We start from the raw sequence: 18,554 nt of genomic DNA, 5'->3' as shown, positions 1-18,554 counted from the left end.
GGGATTGCCACGCTTCTCCACCACCACCATGCCGTCGTGTTGCTGCTGGATGGAGTCTTCCCCAACCTCTCCCTCTCTCCTTGCTGGATCAAGGCGTGGGAGACATCACCGGGCTGCACGTGTGTTGAACGCGGAGGCACCGTTCTTTCGGTGCTTAGATCGGAATCAACCGCGATCTGAATCGCTACGAGTACGACTCCCTCATCCGCGTTCTTGCAACGCTTCCGCATCGCGATCTACAAGGGTATGTAGATGCACTCCCCTTCCCTTCGTTGCTAGTAAACTCCATAGATTGATCTTGGTGATGCGTAGAAAATTTTGAATTTCTGCTACGTTCCCCAACAGGTGCATCTTGGCAATCTTCAAAATTTTGGTCCAGGAGAGGACGGCCGGTGGACACTCCCAATCTACTCAACTCCTCCAAAATCAAGTACAAGCTGAAGCATTGTTTTCAGAATTGATTGAACATTGTTTTCCTTGATCTAAGATTATTTCTTACGAATCCTCATCATCGCATGATTACATAAAATAAAAAAATAAAAAATCTCCCGAGTCAAAGTAACCGTGGTATTTGTACGTAGTTTCTTATGACTACGTCAATTAAATTACTATGCGATTTACATCGAAATTACCGGGGGTATGTTTCAACAATTTTGCCCCCTCGCCAAAGTTATGAGGAACGAGGCACATAAGTTATTAGATCCGCGGTGTGTGAGTTATCATGCTAATCACACAACAGTTACTGGGGAATACTTCATCACCCCCCCCCCCCCCCCCGACATCGCCAAAGTTATTAGGATCGAGGCACATAAGTTATTAGATCCGCGGTGTGTGAGTTACCATGCTAATCACACAGCAGTTACTGGGGAATACTTCATCCCCCCCCCCCCCCCCCCACATCGCCAAAATTATCAGGGCCGAGGCACATAAGTTATCAGATTTGTGGTGTGTGAGTTATCATGCTATTCACACAATAGTTACCGGGGGATACTTCATCACCCCCCCCCCCCCCCCCCCCGCCGCGCCGCGAAAATTATCAACACCGAGGTACATAAGTGTTCTCAGGGTGTCTCAAACTATAACATACAAAAAAGACTGAAATCAATTTATAAGTATACACTAGTAGAAAACAAGGCATTAATCCCGGTTCCTAAGGGCCTTTAGTCCCGGTTCTGCAACCGGGACTAAACAATCGGGACTAAGGGCCTCACTTTTAGTCCAGGCTGTGCTACGAACCGGGATTAAAGGAGCTTCACGTGGCCGCTGTGGGGCGCCCAGGTAGGAGGACCTTTAGTCTCGGTTGGTAACACCGCCTGGGACTAAAAGGCAGCCACGCGTCAGCAGCTGCTAGGCACTGTTTTTTTATTTTTTTAAGGAGGGGTTTAGGGTTTTGGAGGGTTTAGGGGTTTCATACCGAACATTTGGAAATTAGTTGATGTTATCGTGTTGTTTGTATGTAAGTTATCAGCTCTCTTGTGTATGTATTATCATGCTACTTACACACAAGCTATCCTGGTATGTTGTCCAACAAGTTTTTCTTCGTTACAAGTTACCAAGGTGTTTGTATGTGAGTTATCAGCTCTGTTATTTATGTATTACCATGCATGCTACATACACACAAGTTATCACCATATATTTTTAACAACTTTTTTTTCCTTTTCAAAAGGTTATCATGATATTTGTATGTGAGTTATCAGCTCTATTATGCCTATATTATCATAATATTTTATAAAAATTGTCAGGGTATGTTTTTAAATAATTTTCATCCCAGGGTGAAAAGTTACCGGGTGTGTTTCAAAAACTTTTCCCTGGGTAAAAATTACCATTGATTTTTTTGTGGGTGTAAAATTACCTCATAGAAATCTCCACCATGAGTGCAAAAAAATACCTCATAAAAATCCCCACTTGTAAATGGCATGGCTCGGAGAAAGTAGAATTTTCTTTGATCATTACATAAGTACAAAAATAACCTAGCCCATACCTAATCAAAACATGGAGTCGGTCCAGATGGTTACTTAGTGGAATATTAAAACATGCATCCTCCCAGGTCAAAGGATCTGTTGCAAAATTACAGTCGGTAGGAGAATAGCTTTCTCGTTTTGAAAAATGTTCGCCAAGCATTTCACGTGTATTAAATAATATTGATTTTTTAATAAAACTTGTACGTTTTTAATACATTTCTAAAACTTATTATTATTACACAATATAATTTTTAATACACTTTCACAATTTTTCAACATGCACATTGTCATTTTTTTAATAATTGTGCATTTTTAAAACAAATACAATGAATACACAATGCTTTTGATCATGTTGCAGTTACAGAAGCTGAGTACTTGGACTGGATGGCCCGACTTAGAATATCGATGAGGATAACTTACTGTCTCGAGCAAATGCATAAGCTGAATCCACCCGTTGCGCCAAGGAGCTTCGACTCAAGAACTATCTACCTCACCGATGATTTTGCTGCAAAGGTCTTAGATCTTGATTTCAGGAATGGCACCAAGGGATCTGATTATTCCGTCAGCGAAGACTGTACCATGTTGGACACAGATAGCATGGTGCATCAGTATGGCATTATATTGCTGGAGATATTAACTGCCAGAGTGCCCTTCCCTCAGCAAGACTTGCCACTTGAAAAGTGGGCATCTCTATATTTTGAAGGTAAGGTGGCTCTTGCAGAGCTGATCGCCTGCCTGGACTCCTTCCCTAAAGAAACTACGCGTGCATTGTGCAATGTTGCAAGGTGTTGACCCGGAACCAAGTAAAGAAAGAGACCGTGGATGGCACAGGTGGTGGCTCGGATGAAGGAGATCACGGCGGTGGGTCCTGAGGGCGCGACTCTGAAGGTTTCGCCACTGTGGTGGGTGCGCGGAGATTGAGATCATGTCCGCTGAAGCTACCTGATGGTGAAATCTGTTGTTATCATGGATTCTTTGGTTTGATTTGTTGTTCCTAATCCTGAAAAGTTGGTTGGGGCTTTGGGCTTGAACATGTAGTAGGTTACTGGCATTGTAATGAGGTGTCCTGCCAGCAGATTTATATTAAACTAAAGTAAGCGTGAAGGTTGTGTGGCTCATGTTGTGTCTGTACCTCTGATTTGAAGAAAACATCTGATGAGCAGCCTGCATGCGATGAAGTACCATAATACTGAAGAAACCCAGCACTGCTAGTTCAAATTGTCCAATCAAATATAGTGAGCAAAATAATAGAATTCTACAACCTCAGATTTGGAATCTGGGAATGTTGTTGAAATTAATCCAACCGTTGGAAAATTTATTAAGTTTGAAATGTGGGACCCTCACCGAAGAGGGGAGGGGCCCTTTAAAAATTACTAATTCTGTACCAAAATATAAGACGTTCCTACAACGAGGTGGGTTAAGTTCAGAGAGCTTCTGGAATATATATTTTCTTGAATTGCCCGCACATTGCAGAAGTTGACTTAAGGGACCTTCTACTATAGTAAATACCTTAAGGGTCGACAATCAGATCACTGAATAGATTCGGGCGAAACTCAATGTTTGCTTAATTTGCATTGTGGGACCCTCCTCAAAAGAGTAAGGACCCATTAAAAATTATGGTATGCTGCTCATTGTGACGTCTACACGGTATTCTTTAGTAAAAGGCGAAAGAATAGCTCGCTTTGTGCTCACCACACAGCTGCGTGCCTCCTACAGCTGACCCTGGGTGCCCTCTTATACACCTCGCTAGACACCGAATCAGCACCACAAGCAGTGTGGGACTAAATAACGAGCGACTCCCTGGAAAGCTCGATTCGCTCGATCACGCGGTGGCCTCAAAAGCAAAACAGGCCGCCAACTTTTTTTAGGCAAATGCCGCCACCAACTCACACCAAGTGAGGAGTGGGTTCGCCACCGAAATTCCCTTTTCTGACTGCAGCTCAGAGTGCAGTTGCTCGGTGGCTTCTCAATTGGTTCGCGCAGGCAGGAGGGGAGGAGCGAGCCGTGATGATCCAATCCATCTATGTCCTTTGGCTAGCTCGAAATGAGGCGAGGGATAGCAAACGGATCGAGGATCCACATGACATAATGAACCGGGTAGTAAGGCTTGTGGACGAGTGGAAGGGGATACATGACAAACCTGTAGCTCCTCGCCAGGCCAGTATACGAGTGAGATGGGAGGCGCCCGAGGAGGGATGGATCAAGGTAAACGCCGATGGGGCTTTTTCCCAAGTCCGTGGAAAGGGAGGTGGGGGTGTTGTTTTGAGAGACCACAATGGGGCCTTTATAGCTGCAGCATGCGAGGTGTTCGATCATGCGTCTTGCCCGAAGAAGACGGAGGCGCTAGCATGTCGACGAGCTATCTCCCTTGCTAGGGAAGTGCAAGTGCAGAATCTACACGTTGAACTTGATAACAGGGCAGTGGTGGCGGCGATCAACAGAAGGGAAGAAGATCTCTCTAGCTTGGGGCCATGCATTCAGGAGATCAAGCATCTGCTAACGCAGTTCATGCAGGTAAAGGTCACGTGGACCAAGCGAGAAGCTAATGGAGCCGCGGATAAGTTAGCTAAAGTAGGATTAGGTGATGAGATTTGTAATGTGTGGTGGACTGTGCCACCTGATTGTATCCTTCAGTCCATCTCGGACGAGATTCCTAGCTACACTTGAGTAATAAAGCGACATTGATCCTCAAAAAAAAAAGAGTGAGGAGTGGGTGTGAGGAGTGAGGAGAAGGACAACAATATGACTGGGCCTGGCTACGATTCAACCGGAAAACTGACAGGGCCTGGAACAACGTTGTTTAGGCCTTGGTACAAAAGAAATGAATTAGTGAAAGAATTTTTTTAAACATATTCTGAAATTCTATTATTTTTCATACGTGTATATAGATGCTCACTACCTGCATGTACACTCTGGCAAACAAATATATTGATTTCTGGGCCACGCTAATAAAATGGACAAATATGATGATTTTTTATGGTATACTACCATAATTGGGAGTTGGACCTAGTGCTGACTTGCTGTTGTTCAAGAAGAAGACCTTGCAAAGCTTGGCATCTTTTTTAGATTTATCGATCAAATCTGTCTACAAGTAGGGGATCAACCACCTTCTTTCAGTAAAGGCCCACCCATTATCCTTAATATTGGGACAAAAGGACTCTGAAGGAGGACTCTCTTTCTGTCTTGCGTAACTGACCACTACAAATCAGATCGAAGGTACTTATATGCTTAACACTTTTTGTAAGGGATTTGTCTACTCCCCCGTTCCAAAATATAAGATGTATTATAGTTTAATTTTTTTTCAAACCTGTGCATCTTTCTAGAAAAATATTAATATCTACAGCATCAAATTTATATCATTTGATTCATCATGAAAAGTATTTTCATACTTTATTTATTAGGAATTGGAGATGTTGAAATTTTCTTCTATAATCTTGGTCAAAAATACGACCGTTTGACTTGCACGAAAATTGATGCGCCTTATATACAGAGGGAGTATTATTTTCAGTTCACACCATTACAACCATGAAGGGAGGAGCACCATTCATGGTTGCACTGGCTTTGATTCTCCTTACGACAGTCACATCAGTAAGCCCGACTGTGGCAGTGGAAATTACACGATGGCCACCGAGTACGAGCAAAACATCAAAGAACTGTCGCCACACTGCCCGAGGTGGCCTAAAGAAATACATGATTGCAATATATAGATGTCTAACTCAACATACTGCAATCAATCTTGTACATTTAAAAAAATATAGGATGAATCTTGACACAATGTCCCACCTACTTTTTAGTTTGATTTTTTTTACATGTATAATATGTTCTCCTATTCACCTTTAGCTGAAAGACTTCATACTGCTTGATAATCTGCACTACGCATGCTGCCATGGGACATACATCAAACTAGTAAGCCATTCTTTGTTCTTGCATCAATTTCAAAATGTAATCTAAGATTTCTCTTTAGTGTTCTCCAAATTTACATGAATATTTGGCTTGTAGAGTGATGAAACATAATGCTTCCTACCTAACAATGGTAAAGGTAACAAAGTCTACTCATAGTCGTCACACATTTAATGATCTCATCCGGGCGAATTCTCTGTTGGAAGGCAACCGAACCCTCACGTTCCTACCCTTCGCCCCAATGCACCTACACCCTATATCCAATCATCCATTATTCCATCAAGATCCATGTGAAAATATTATTATTTTGTCTAAAAACAACATACAAACTTCAAACTAACAAATATTACCCCCGTCCCGAATTGCTTGTCTTAGATTTTTCTAGATACGGATGCCGTATCTAGACAAGTCTAAGACAAGCAAGTTGGGACGGAGAGAGTATTAGATTACAATGTGTAGAAAAGAATCCCAAATTTTTGGTTCAACATTAAGACGTACAAAAATATAGCCTATTAGGATTTTTTTTCTCAATATTCATCCTCATATTGTTGGAGAAACCATTCTTTGCTAACACGTCTCAACCTAGCATTGGCTGGGAATTTCTTGTCCCACAATGCAAAAAAGCTTGCCACTTTGTTGCTTTCAACACATCCACCTACTTCTTGCGCCGACTTCGCCAACCTTGCTGGGTACCAATTTCCTCATGTTTTGTGCGTGTGCCATTGGCCCCTTTAATGGGTCCAAACCTACTTAGTTATCATTTTTATTTGGTCTATACAGTAAAAGAAGCTGATGATATCTAACACAAAGCTTTCGAAAGGACTAATCATCTCCTCAAGCTAGTAACCCTTGAGTGGTATAATCTGGTAACCCAAATCGTGGGCATACTTCAGCTCTTTAATGTACACCCAGTCAATTTCCCACTAGGAAAAGTAGTGTATTATTTTTCTTTTTGTATGGCAAGAATGGACGAGTAATAGTAGTAGGACAAATAAACATAAGCCTTTTCCAATTTTTTTTTATGTTTGTTTAGTTTTCGACTCGTGAATGAACACATTCCCATTTTTGAAGGAAGCAAGCATAAAAGGCTATCGACAAAATAGTGGGCACAAACCTAAACGTCAATATAAGATCATATAGTTATGTATATCATATCTTGATGTATATGTGGAATTTCCTTTTTTTCCTTTTTAACTTTATGTGGAATTTTCTTAAGATAACTGAAGTCTTTGAAATATATTAAAAAAAAGTACTGAGGTACAACACCTGGAGCCAAACCACCACCCTTGCATAGCTAAGCTGCTATATATGTCACTGATATGAGAAAAACATGCATGCACACTTGGTTTTTTCTCCACGCCACCAGGAATGGTCTGGTTCCATCAGAAAATAAAAGGAGAAAATGGCCAGGTTCCACTGTATATGCCCTGAACTGGTATATAAATGCAAGTTTCTCGAATGCTTCTCAACTGATAAACAATAAATCAGACGCTTCCCATTTGGCGTTTGTCAAAAAGACTGCATAACAGGAGGATGATTGCAAAAGTAGCAACATCGCACATAAATGAAACAAATGAGCATCACAGATAGCTTAAGGCTAACCAAACACTTTTGGCTGCCAATATTACAGGGGAAGGCATGATTTGCGCAGACCTAGTGATATATAAAAAAAATGAAAGAATTTTCAGATAATGCTTACCAGTGCAGTACTGCTTATGTCTAACCAAATAACAACTACAGATTTGTTGTTGTCAGGTATTTTCACCTTTTTTGCCTAATATAAACTTTGAAGGATCACCACAGCTTGTACAAGCAAACCAAACACATGGACAAGATTGTGTCCATTACACGAAAAAAAAACAGTTCTTTTGTTTTTGTTAGCAAGTTTAGTAGATAGTCTGAAACAACAAAACCATGCTAATTTCAGCTTAAGCGGCAGAGTGAGTATGGCAGAAACATAAGACGCATGACCATCATTTGCCCATCTCCAAGACAACATCGGCATCCTCTGCATGCAACAATTAAAAAAAAGTAACGGTATGTGAGAAAACACGATCAATGAAGCAAAATAGATATGCATCCCATGGTGCAGTCCAAGATCTCAAATTTCTAGAAAGAGTGGTTTTCTTAAGGTAAAGTGTTTCCTACAGGATTCGCACATGACATACAGGATCGTACCTTTGATCTTTTTGTTTATCCAAATCTACATCCCTGCACCAACTCCAGCAGTACGACCAACACCATAGACCGCCAACGCAGAAGGCAAAGATCACCGAGGCAGGAAGTAGGGACTTGTCTGATTTTCTTCGGAAGACGCTTCAACTGATTTTTTGTTTTTTTTTTTAAAACGGAGGTAAAAAATTTGCCTCATCCATTAATTAAGCAGAAGAGAGCTGCCCAGTTAATTAGGGGAAAACCGGACGAAAACCGATACATCGAGGGCCAAGCCCACCCTTGAACACCAAAGCACTCGGTGTCAAAGCACTCGGTGTCAAACCACTCTCGTCAACAACATGCCGAATGACACAACAAACACCCACCACACATACATAAGCAACGGGAACCCCGCTCCACCGAACAAGCCGGCCTTCCACCACTGCCGGAAAGAAGAATCCATGACTACTATGAAAGGAATAGCGACGGGACTTCCCCGCAGAAATGAAGGGCATGCACTCCACAGGTCCTGCACCAATTGCATCATTTGGCATTGCCAAATACCAACATTGAAGGGAACCTCGCCACCCACGCGACACGAAGTCAAAGCCCTCGAAGCTGCCAAATCTCGAAGCCGCCGCCCCGACATCCATCACTCCATTGCGCCCCTGCTCAATCAGCCAACACCACCTTCCGGGGCCGCTGCCCTGACGTACCACCGCTCACCCATGAGCTACAACGCCGCACGACCCAGCTACCCGCAACCCACGATGCACAGGGTGACTGCCCGCAGACCACGACCGTCGTACCACTTCCGGGGCCGCCGCCCTGACATATCGTCCAACCGTCCCCACTGGAACGCGTAGACCGAGCCAAAGACCTTGCCGCCCTCGCAGCTCAAGATCGCCACCCAAGCCATGTCGAGTAGCAGCCCTACCTCATGGGGCCGTCACCGCGTTGCTTCCCGAGACCGCCGTCTCGGCGCACAATCCCGGAGCCGCTGCCCCGGCATCCACTGACCCTAGCAGTAGAGAGATCCCATGAAATGGCCACAACTGGCTCTCCAAAAGCGACGCCTCCAAGGAGGTCACACGACGTAAACGTCTTCGCCGCCCGCTACGGAGAACCGGAGCTAGGATTTACATCCGGAAAGCCAAATCCCTCATGACGAAGAAGCTCCACAACGAGCCTCCAAGAAGGTAGATGGCGCCCGTAGGCGCCGCCGTCGCTGGCCTGACCACGGCCAGGGCAATGCTTTCGCCGGAGCTCCTCATCACTCAGACATGATATGCAGAATAGAGCACCCGAGGGCGTCCAGACCGCCGAAGAACACCTCCACCACCTGCCGCCATCCACCACTGCACGAATCCCATCACAGCACCTCATGCCATAATGAGCTCCACGCCACTGCAACAGTCGTTGCCGCCGCTGCCACCATCCCGGGGCCGCCGCCCCGGCATGCACCTCCCGTCGCGCCTCCGAGCACAGAAGCACTGCCATCCGTCCAGAGCCCCAGCCGTGAGCACCATCCATCGGTGCTAGATCTGGGCAAAGGACCCCAGATCCGTCGCGTCCAGCACTGCAGCCGTGGACATGCGAGCCCCGCCGCGCCCAGCACCGCAGCCATCACCACGCCTGCACGAACGTGCTTGCTTCACCGCCGCCACCTCACCCACGAAGATCCGGGCCGCCGCCCCGATTTCAGGTCGCGCGAGCACTGGCCGCCGCCCCCAGAGTCAACTGACTTGACTTTGTAGAAACTGCACCACTCAATGTCTTCCGGTCCGCATATCTTTGGAGTCTATCTCCATATAGCAAATAGCATATGAAAGACACTCAACTAATAGCTATTATTATATTTGAAATACTTACACTATCATGCTGCCGCCACCGCAGGAATGTCTAGCAGTAACAGGCGAGGCTCACAGGGGCACCCGTCACTACTAACATGACATCAGTGACGGGCGGGCGCTCGCCACTGAAATATATTGTTAGTTGTGGCAGGCAGTCTGAGGCACCGGCCACGACTACATGTCCAGCCGCCAACACAAACCCAACATTAAATAGCAACAAAAACTAGCGTATGTGTGATCATACACATTACAATAGACGTGTCCCAGATTAGCCACAACACAATTTACCATAACAAACAACATATTTTACCACAACAATAATTCAAATATAATACAATAGATGTACGCGTTAGAGTACAACTCACGTAACATCATTAGTACGCATAGCCTTCTCAGCGAAATCCCCACATGTTACATGCATACATATAAGATCTCATGATAACAAGTCAAAAACAATACTATAATGACAATGAACTGGATAAAGATAATCAAAAAAATTTACTCGTCCACTTGCCCACACGGTCTTGCATACTTCATAGTTGATTTTCTCTATGCGGACAAAATTGATGTAATGATCCTCTATTGTTTAGTTTTATATTCTTTATAGCAGTTGTCTCGTAATCATCGATGGAGAGCCCACACTCCACCAGCCACACCTAAGGGACGACGCAATGACCTCCAGATCTGGATGGCGTGCGAACTTATTAAAGAGAGGGCATACGAAGTAGTCATCTCCTGCCTCTGTCTCTCCGACCACCGGAGAACCGCAAGAAGAAACACTGTCGTCGCTAGCCGTCGGATGCAGCTCGCATGCATCGGCAACACCCATCTCGCTGGCATAACGCCATACTCCACTAAGGAAATTACAAACTTAAAGTTACGCTGCACATACACACGCGCTCTCCACCCAGTCCCACTGCAATCGGCTGCTGTCGTCGGAGAGGAAGGGGGCTCGACACGGCTTGAATCGAGGGCGACTCTCTTTGTAAAATGTAACAGTTAATATATTTGGCGCCTCAAGCCCCTTTCGTTGTTAAAAGAAAACAGAAACAAATTAGAGCAACTCCAAATGGCCGACCCATTTCGTCCGCCTGCGTCTGTTTGGGTCGGCGCGGAAAAAAGTGGCGGCCCAACGCGTCGACCCAAACCCAAATCACGTCCGCGTCGCGTCTGCGCCGACGCATTTGCGGCCCAAATTTGCGCCCCAAATGCGTCGGGGCGGACGCCAAACGGATGCTTCGCGCGCCTTCTCGCTGTCCGCCGCGTCCCCACATGGCGGCCGTCCAACTACCCGCTGCCCACGCGGTCAGCTTAATTTATGACCACGGGCCCACGCGTCAGCGACGGCGCTCGTCCTTTTTTAAGCTGACCGTGCGGCGGGGCCGTCCTCATCCAAACTTGCCGTCCACATCTGCCAAGCTTTGCTCCCCTGTCGCCGGCAAACCCTAGCCACCATAACCACAGCGAGATGGGCCTCTTCTCCGGCGCCAGCGGCAGCAAGGGCAAGGGCAAGGACCCCGCCACCCCTTTCCCCTCAGAGTTCCTCCCGCCTCCGCCGGCGCCGGCGCCTCGCCGGCAGAGGCAACGCGTGAACGTGCCAGTGCACCAGGCGGAGTGGCACTGGCAGCACCGCCAACCTCTGCCGTATCCCGACGTGACCCTGCCGCACGACTGGCATCTGGATCCAGATAGGATCCCAGTGCCGGCGGCGCCGCGGACGGCTCGGGTTCACGCGGAGGCTGGCGGGCGCTGCTGACGGCGGAGCAGCGCCGCGAGGCCGCCTACGCATCCGACTCGCCCAACTGGGCAAGGTGGTTCGCCTTCGAGCACGAGGAGGCGAGGCGACGGGGCGTGCGCAAGGTCGACCGGAGCTCGCCGCCGCCAGCGCTCGTCGTCTGTGAGGAGGACCAGGCGGCGAAGGACGCCTACCAGGCGGCCCTTGCGGCCGTCTACCGGGAGAGCGAGGAGGACGAGCGGCGCAGGGCGGAGGCGGCGGAGGAAGAGGAGGCTCGGTACGAGGCGGCAATGGCGCAGGCACTTGCCCTCTCGGTGGCGGGCGACATCGTGGTGCCGCCGGTGGCCCCGCCGTCCCCTATCAAGGCGCAGCCGGAGCCCGAGCCGGAGCCGTCCCCCATCGAGCGCTACTCCTGGACGGGAGTAGTGCGCGAGTGGGTACGCGCACCGCCGGTCTGGATGGGAGCGACGCTGACGCAGGAGGCGGCGTACCTCGAGCGCTGGCGCCAGATCCAGGTGGCCGAGGAGCGCCGCGACGGCGAGTACCTCGAGATGCTCGAGCGCGACCTCGAGGAGGAGCAGCGCGAGGCCGAGGAGGAGGCGCGCCAGGCCGCGGCTGCACAGGCGGCCGCACCCCCCCCCCCCCCCCCCCCCGCGCCGGCACTGCCTGCGCCCGACATGACGGCGCTCTGGAACACGACGTTCGCCTGGGCCGGGCCCACGCTCATCGACCTCACGGACCCCGAGGACGACGACGACGCCGCCTAGGGCAGCGCGCCGCCTCGTAGTTTAGGCTGTTTTATTTTTTTTAAATGCAAATGTGGACGCGTGGACTCTCGCCGGCCTTCGTGGCCGGCTTTAATATTTAATTAATGTTGTTTCTCTTTTTTAATACGCATGTGTTTATTTATTTTTCTAGCGCCGTCAAAATGGGTCAGGCCAGCTTTGGGCGCACGCGCCGACCCAAACGCGAAAGCGGATATGGATGTCCGCCTGGCCGAGCCAAACGGATAAAATCGCCGTCCGTTTGGGTCGGTCCGTTGGAGTTGCTCTTAGGCTCGACAGCGGAAGCATTGTTCAGCCCAAGAAATTGAAGAACTATTCCGTGCGCTATTGACCCATGGTTGTTAATACGGTAGTCAGCCCGCAAACACAGCACTTTGTCACACATCTCATTTTGAAATTGCAGCAATCCAAGGCTGGATCTAAAAAACCACACTCCTTATTTAACTGTTTCAAGTGGATTCACTGATGTCAACACTGTGGAATGCATCTAGTGCATTGTTATTTTTTGAAGATCTAGTGCCATTGTTAGCTCGTTGATTATTAGCTAGCGCCATTGTAAGTTGCGTACTGTACAACCAAACCAAACCAGAACCATGGCCGCCACTCCAGGCTCATCGTCTTGCCTCGTCGGCCCCGTCCCGTTCAAAGACGTCTGCGGCCACGGCGGCGACCACGTCGTCTCCCCGCCAGAAGAGTACGCGGACATCATCACCGACATGCCCGCCATCACCGTACGCGCAGGCCAGTTGATGCGGCAGTGGCAGGGCGCTTGGCTGCCCCACCGGAGGGTGCCGGGGGTGCTCTCCTTCCAGCGGCGCTTCACGCCGCACCCCGATGACGTGCTCCTCGCGAGCCCGCCCAAGTGCGGCACCACGTGGCTCGGGCCGCCTACCCGCCCGGCGACGGCGACCACCCGCTCCTCCGCCTCAACCCACACGACTGCGTCCCTCTGGCCGACAGCCTGTTCAGCGCCGGGCAGGAGACGAAGCTGGATGCGCTGCCGTCGCCCAGGCTGATGAACACGCACGTGCACCACTCCCTGCTGCCTCCCTCCGTCGCTCACAGCCCTGGCTGCAAGATCGTCTACGTCTGTAGGTATCTACGTAAAACCTGCCATTTCTCTCCGCTAATTTTTCATTCAGAGAGTCCGAGCTGGAGGAGATCACGCTGCTAGCTAGCACCATTGACTTATGCATTGCGTACACAGCAACCATATGCCTTTAGTTTACTCATACATGTGGTACATTTTTGTTTTTGAAATAAACGTGGTACTCAATGATTCCTAGTTTGTTTTTACTTCCATTCAGTATGATTTTTGGCTACTCATATCATATGTCATATCTATCTGCATCCATTTCTCAAAAAAAATCTCTATGTGCATCCAGGGAGCCCGAGGATATGCTGGTTTCCCTATGGCACTTCTACAAAAGCTCCGCGACCACGGACGGCAGCACGTACACGTTCTCCGACTTGTTCGAGAATGCATGCGAGGGCAAGCACTCCAACGGCCCCATCTGGGACCACATCCTCGGCTACTGGCAGGCGAGCCAAGTCACCCCGGAGAGGATCCTCTTCCTGCGGTACGAGGAGATGCTGCGCGACCCGGTCGGCAGCGTCAGGGAATTGGCCCAGTTTCTCGGGGTACCGTTCACGGGGACCGAGGAGGCGGCGGAGCTACCAGAGGAGATCGTGAAGCTGTGCAGCATTGAGACGTTGAGGGGCGTGAGTGCCAATAAGATGGTCGCGGACGGGATCTTTGTCAAGTTCCCGCGCACATCCTTCTTCAGGAAAGGGGTGGCAGGGGACTGGGTGAACCATATGACGCCGGAGATGGCACAACGCTTCGATGCCATTGTGGAGGAAAAGCTTCATGGGTCAGGCTTGTCTTTCAAATCTTAGTTACAGGATGACCTGTTTTTCAACAAAATTTTAGGGCGTTGGTGTTCCATTATTATCTTTGGCCACCATTTTTATTCTTTGTAGTTTTATTTGGTTCAAGATTTGCAGTGTTATTATTATTTAATTTGACTTGCTTCGAATAAAGGACAGGGGAATAACTAGAAGAAGGGTGCTCGTGTCCCACACATGATGGCTCTCCCCTCTCGGGCTCCCTCCTCCCTCTTCCCGCCTCCTTCTCCGGTAGCTGTCTCCCTCACTTCTCCTTCCCCTTCCCTCGCCGTGGTGTCTCCGCCCTGTCAAGTCAGCCCCGACGGGTGGGTCTCGCCTGTCATAAACGCGTTTAAATCGTCTAAACAGGCCACTATCCGAAAGTAGTAGTTTTTAGCAAAAAATTAAGGTTCAACTGGTTGCTTTTTGTGACGTTTTGAAAGTGGCAGTTCAGTGGGACAAAAACCCCAACTGTGATAGTTTTTTTGTTAAATACTCCATTTAGTGCATATCCTGCAATGGTTTGTTCAACCTATACAAGGAGAATTTACAAGATTGTTACTTCAAGCTCAGGAAGATTCCACAAATGCTGCCTCCTGTAAGTTGATTAGATTCAACGAAGGAACTAGTACATCATTATTTGATGTGTGAGATATCTTCACCATCATCAGCTGGAGCACAAGAACATGTCGATTTTTTTATGATGTTATATATTGTCCAGATTGTGTCCAGGAAATGTGTAAGCTGGAGTATTATCCTATTTCAGTTTGACCAAAACCAGAAGTGTTCGTTAACTTTTCACCATTCATCATCGTCAACTGAAATTGTGATCAGTAAGTTAAAGAGAGACCCCTGTTGAATAACTTGTGTCTTCATTCCGTATTCTGAATGTCTTCACACTGAACCTGATGTCTTCGTTCAGTATTCTGGATCTCTGTACTTGGAAGAGCTTCCGGCACAGGGATTGCACCCGTGCACGCGGCTCTAACTTGTCGGTCCTCGTGTGACTGCTTCTCCGATGGAACGACAAGTACGAAGCGTGCCAGTGCACCTTCCTTGCGGCGGCGGTGGCTGCAGTAGCACACGAGCACACATCTAGCAAGGGTCCGTCGTTGGCCGCCGGTGTGCAGACTCATACTAATGGCAAAAAAATCAATTCAAAATCGTGAGAGGTGCGAATCGGGAATGGATAAACAGTGATTGGGAACGGGGATTTACTGACTACTCCCTCCGTTTCAAAATAGATGACCCAATTTAATACAAAGTTGGGTCATCTATTTTAGAATAGAGGTATGGATTAATGTGGCAGGCTGCTTGGAGATTAGCAGTGCCACTTGTCATGTTCTAGGAGGGGGTCGTCTTTCTTGTTGGGTCATCTATTTTGGAATAGAACAAGACCACGTCCTACATGATTTCCTTCCCTTGCATTTGCTTTGTGTCGAGGATGGAAAGCTCTCAAATTATCGGACGTCTTGTTAGGGTAACTAGTATCGGATTTTACCAGAAATAAAAACTACTACTCACCAATCACGTCCAATCAGCTAGACCTAGACCCCTTGCTCATCTTCAAGACCAGATCGATGAGGACACGGTTGCAGAGCCGGAGACTTGGCGGTGCATCTCCGGGGGCACCGGCGGCAGCGATCATCTGTCGAGATTCGAGGGCGTGATGACGCGAGCGCGCCGCCGCCGCTGTGGAGTTGCCGATCTTCTGCCGCTGGCTTGCACTCGCAGTGGCAGCGATGTTCGTTCGAGGAAGCGACCGCGGCGAGTGAAAGAATGGTATGTCCGGCCGGTCCGGAGTCCTCCTCCCTTGTACAGTAGTTTTTCTTTGCCTGGCAGGCTGACAGCTCAATGTGACTGTGGTAACCCTGTGACAGGAGGGACTGGGCCAACTTGACGACCGATCTTGTCAGGGAAGTCGCCGGCCGCCTGTGGTCCACAGATTCTCCATGGCCGGCAGCGCAGTACAACCGCTTGCGGGCCGTGTGCAGGACCTGGCGCGAGTCCACCTCCGTTTGCAACCTGGATATCCACTTCAATACGCGATAGACAACATAAGTCTTCCACTGCTTTGTCAGCCTTCCACTGAAAATTCGGAAGTGTCAGCGCATCAGCCTTCCACTGCTTGGCCCGATGCAGTAGAAAGATTGAAAAATAAGAAAATCAGGTTGAAACAAAGGAGACCTCGAGGCTCTCAGCAGCAGTGGAATGATTTGCCAACAGAATAATTAAGGAGAGAAGAATCGTCCAACTTTATTAATCAATCACTATTATTAACTAGTAGGCTACCCGTGCGTTGCCACGGGCCAACAAATGAACTTGTAAACAATGATTATTTTCCTCCCCACAAATGAGCATATTGCATGCGATGTTGAACCAAAACACAAATACAAGCATCTTCTTCTCTATATTCTTGGAAACACCACACAACCCTCTAGCCGCTCTTTCTCGTTGAACATGTCGTCCATCACCTTCTCTCATCATTCACCTCTCAATCTATTGCCCCTTGAATCTGCATGTAGCTTCCATGTCATCGTTGAATGCCCTATCACGTCACCTTCTTTCCGATCTATTCCTAATCTGAGGAAGCTAAATCTAGTTGAATGCCCATGTGTTGCCATGGAATCACAAACTTATCTATTGTTCAATGCAATACTATCTGAAACATACATACCATCACGCGAGCATCGGCAACAAACACACACGCGAAGAGCGGTGCCCCAACCAGCAGCGGTGGCATCTCCCTTGATACATCATCTCCACCTCTCCTTCTAAGTAGCTGAAACACACATGATATTTATAGGACAAAATCTATAAGATTGTCTTGAAGGCCCTTTACATATATATGGTGCTTGTGAGAAATTTTACACCTCATAAATGTCGTGTATTTCAAAGTAAAAAGGTGTATGCTCCAAAAAGTAAATCAAGGATAGATGCAGTTGTGTGAATGTTTCATGTATCATTTATATATAAGAAAATTTTAGCATGATTCGTTCTACTGACAGATATATCGTACAATCATCCTTCAAGCACGGGGGATAAAAAAAGAAATTGAAAGGACAGCAAAAAACAGAGCAAACTCCTAAGATCTGCAAATGAGCCTAGGGATGAATTGAAATACTGACCTCCTCTATGACAAGGAACAACGTCAAGCTTTGATGATTTAAAGCACTGTCTGGGAGGTATACTGGAGCAACCAATGAACTCAGCCCTACAAACTTGGGATGACCATCTGTCGTGTGGTTACCAGCATGCTCAAGCCATTGCACCTGTCACCTCCATGATTGCCTCTCTTCCGCTACCACCGAACTGGAGCAGAGCTCATTCATTATTTATTTTCTTAAGATACGGTGTTAAATCCTAATCATGCAATCAACTAAGAACCGTACTAATTGATAGGGAAAGGAAAAGAAGAAGCTAAAGAATCAAACATTCATTAGTGCACCGTCCTAACTCAAGAGCACAACACGAAGTAGACGAATACCCTTGAGGCCAGAGCAGAGTGAGGATCCTACTAGGCTCAAAACCAGGGTGCATACCGACACCTCCACGAGTGCGTCCGTGCAGCCACCGCTCTCGCAACTGGTCGGGTCGACACGGCCCCACAGCCGCCACTCCATCCCATCTCCCAAACGCTCAGGCCGTCGCAGCCGCAGGTATTTGTTTCCTCTCCTCTCAGTCGCCGCTCCTCGTGACCATGGTGCCATCTTCCGATCTCACCTGTCCATGGCGACTTGTTCCTCTGAAGAAACTAAAAGGAAAAAATTAGAGTATTTCATGCCATGCAGACTCAGAACATGAAACTTTATTGAAAGAACATTAACACTTTCCTTCTCCACATCTCTACAAAATTGTAGTATAGAAAAGCATCTTAGTCTCTCTTTATTTACAGAGCATTTCACCGCATCACCTGCCGGCCCGCCGGCGTTCGGATCTGTAGAAGTACATGTTCTAGCCAATGCAACCAAAAAACGATCTGATGGAAGAGCACCTGTCCATGGCGACTTGTTCCTTTGAAGAAACTAAAAGGAAAAAGTCAGAGTATTTCATGCCATGCAGACTCAGAACATGAAACTTTATTGAAAGAACAGTAACACTTTCCTTCTCCACATCTCTACAAAATTGTAGTATAGAAAAGCATCTTAGTCTCTCTTTATTTACAGAGCATTTCACCGCATCACCTGCCGGCCCGCCGGCGTTCGGATCTGTAGAAGTACATGTTCTAGCCAATGCAACCAAAACCCCGATCTGATGGAAGAGACTAGGCAACACATTA

At 47.7% G+C, this 18,554-nt stretch overlaps 1 non-coding gene and 1 pseudogene across 1 annotated transcript; one reads left to right on the top strand and one right to left on the bottom strand.

Annotated features, from left to right (window-relative positions):
* Positions 1–3,545: 3,545 nt before the first annotated feature.
* On the bottom strand, positions 3,546–3,662 carry LOC120975045 (U5 spliceosomal RNA). Its single transcript, XR_005770890.1, has one exon. It is a non-coding gene; the product is annotated as a U5 spliceosomal RNA (small nuclear RNA).
* Positions 3,663–12,981: 9,319 nt separating this feature from the next.
* On the top strand, positions 12,982–14,287 carry LOC109777038 (cytosolic sulfotransferase 5-like; annotated as a pseudogene).
* The last annotated feature ends 4,267 nt before the right edge of the window (positions 14,288–18,554 follow it).

Source organism: Aegilops tauschii, chromosome 2 (assembly GCF_002575655.3).
Source record: "Aegilops tauschii subsp. strangulata cultivar AL8/78 chromosome 2, Aet v6.0, whole genome shotgun sequence".
Taxonomy (NCBI): Eukaryota; Viridiplantae; Streptophyta; class Magnoliopsida; order Poales; family Poaceae; genus Aegilops; species Aegilops tauschii.
The sequence above is the reverse complement of the archived record's forward strand: the minus strand, read 5'-3'. Positions and strand labels throughout refer to the sequence as shown.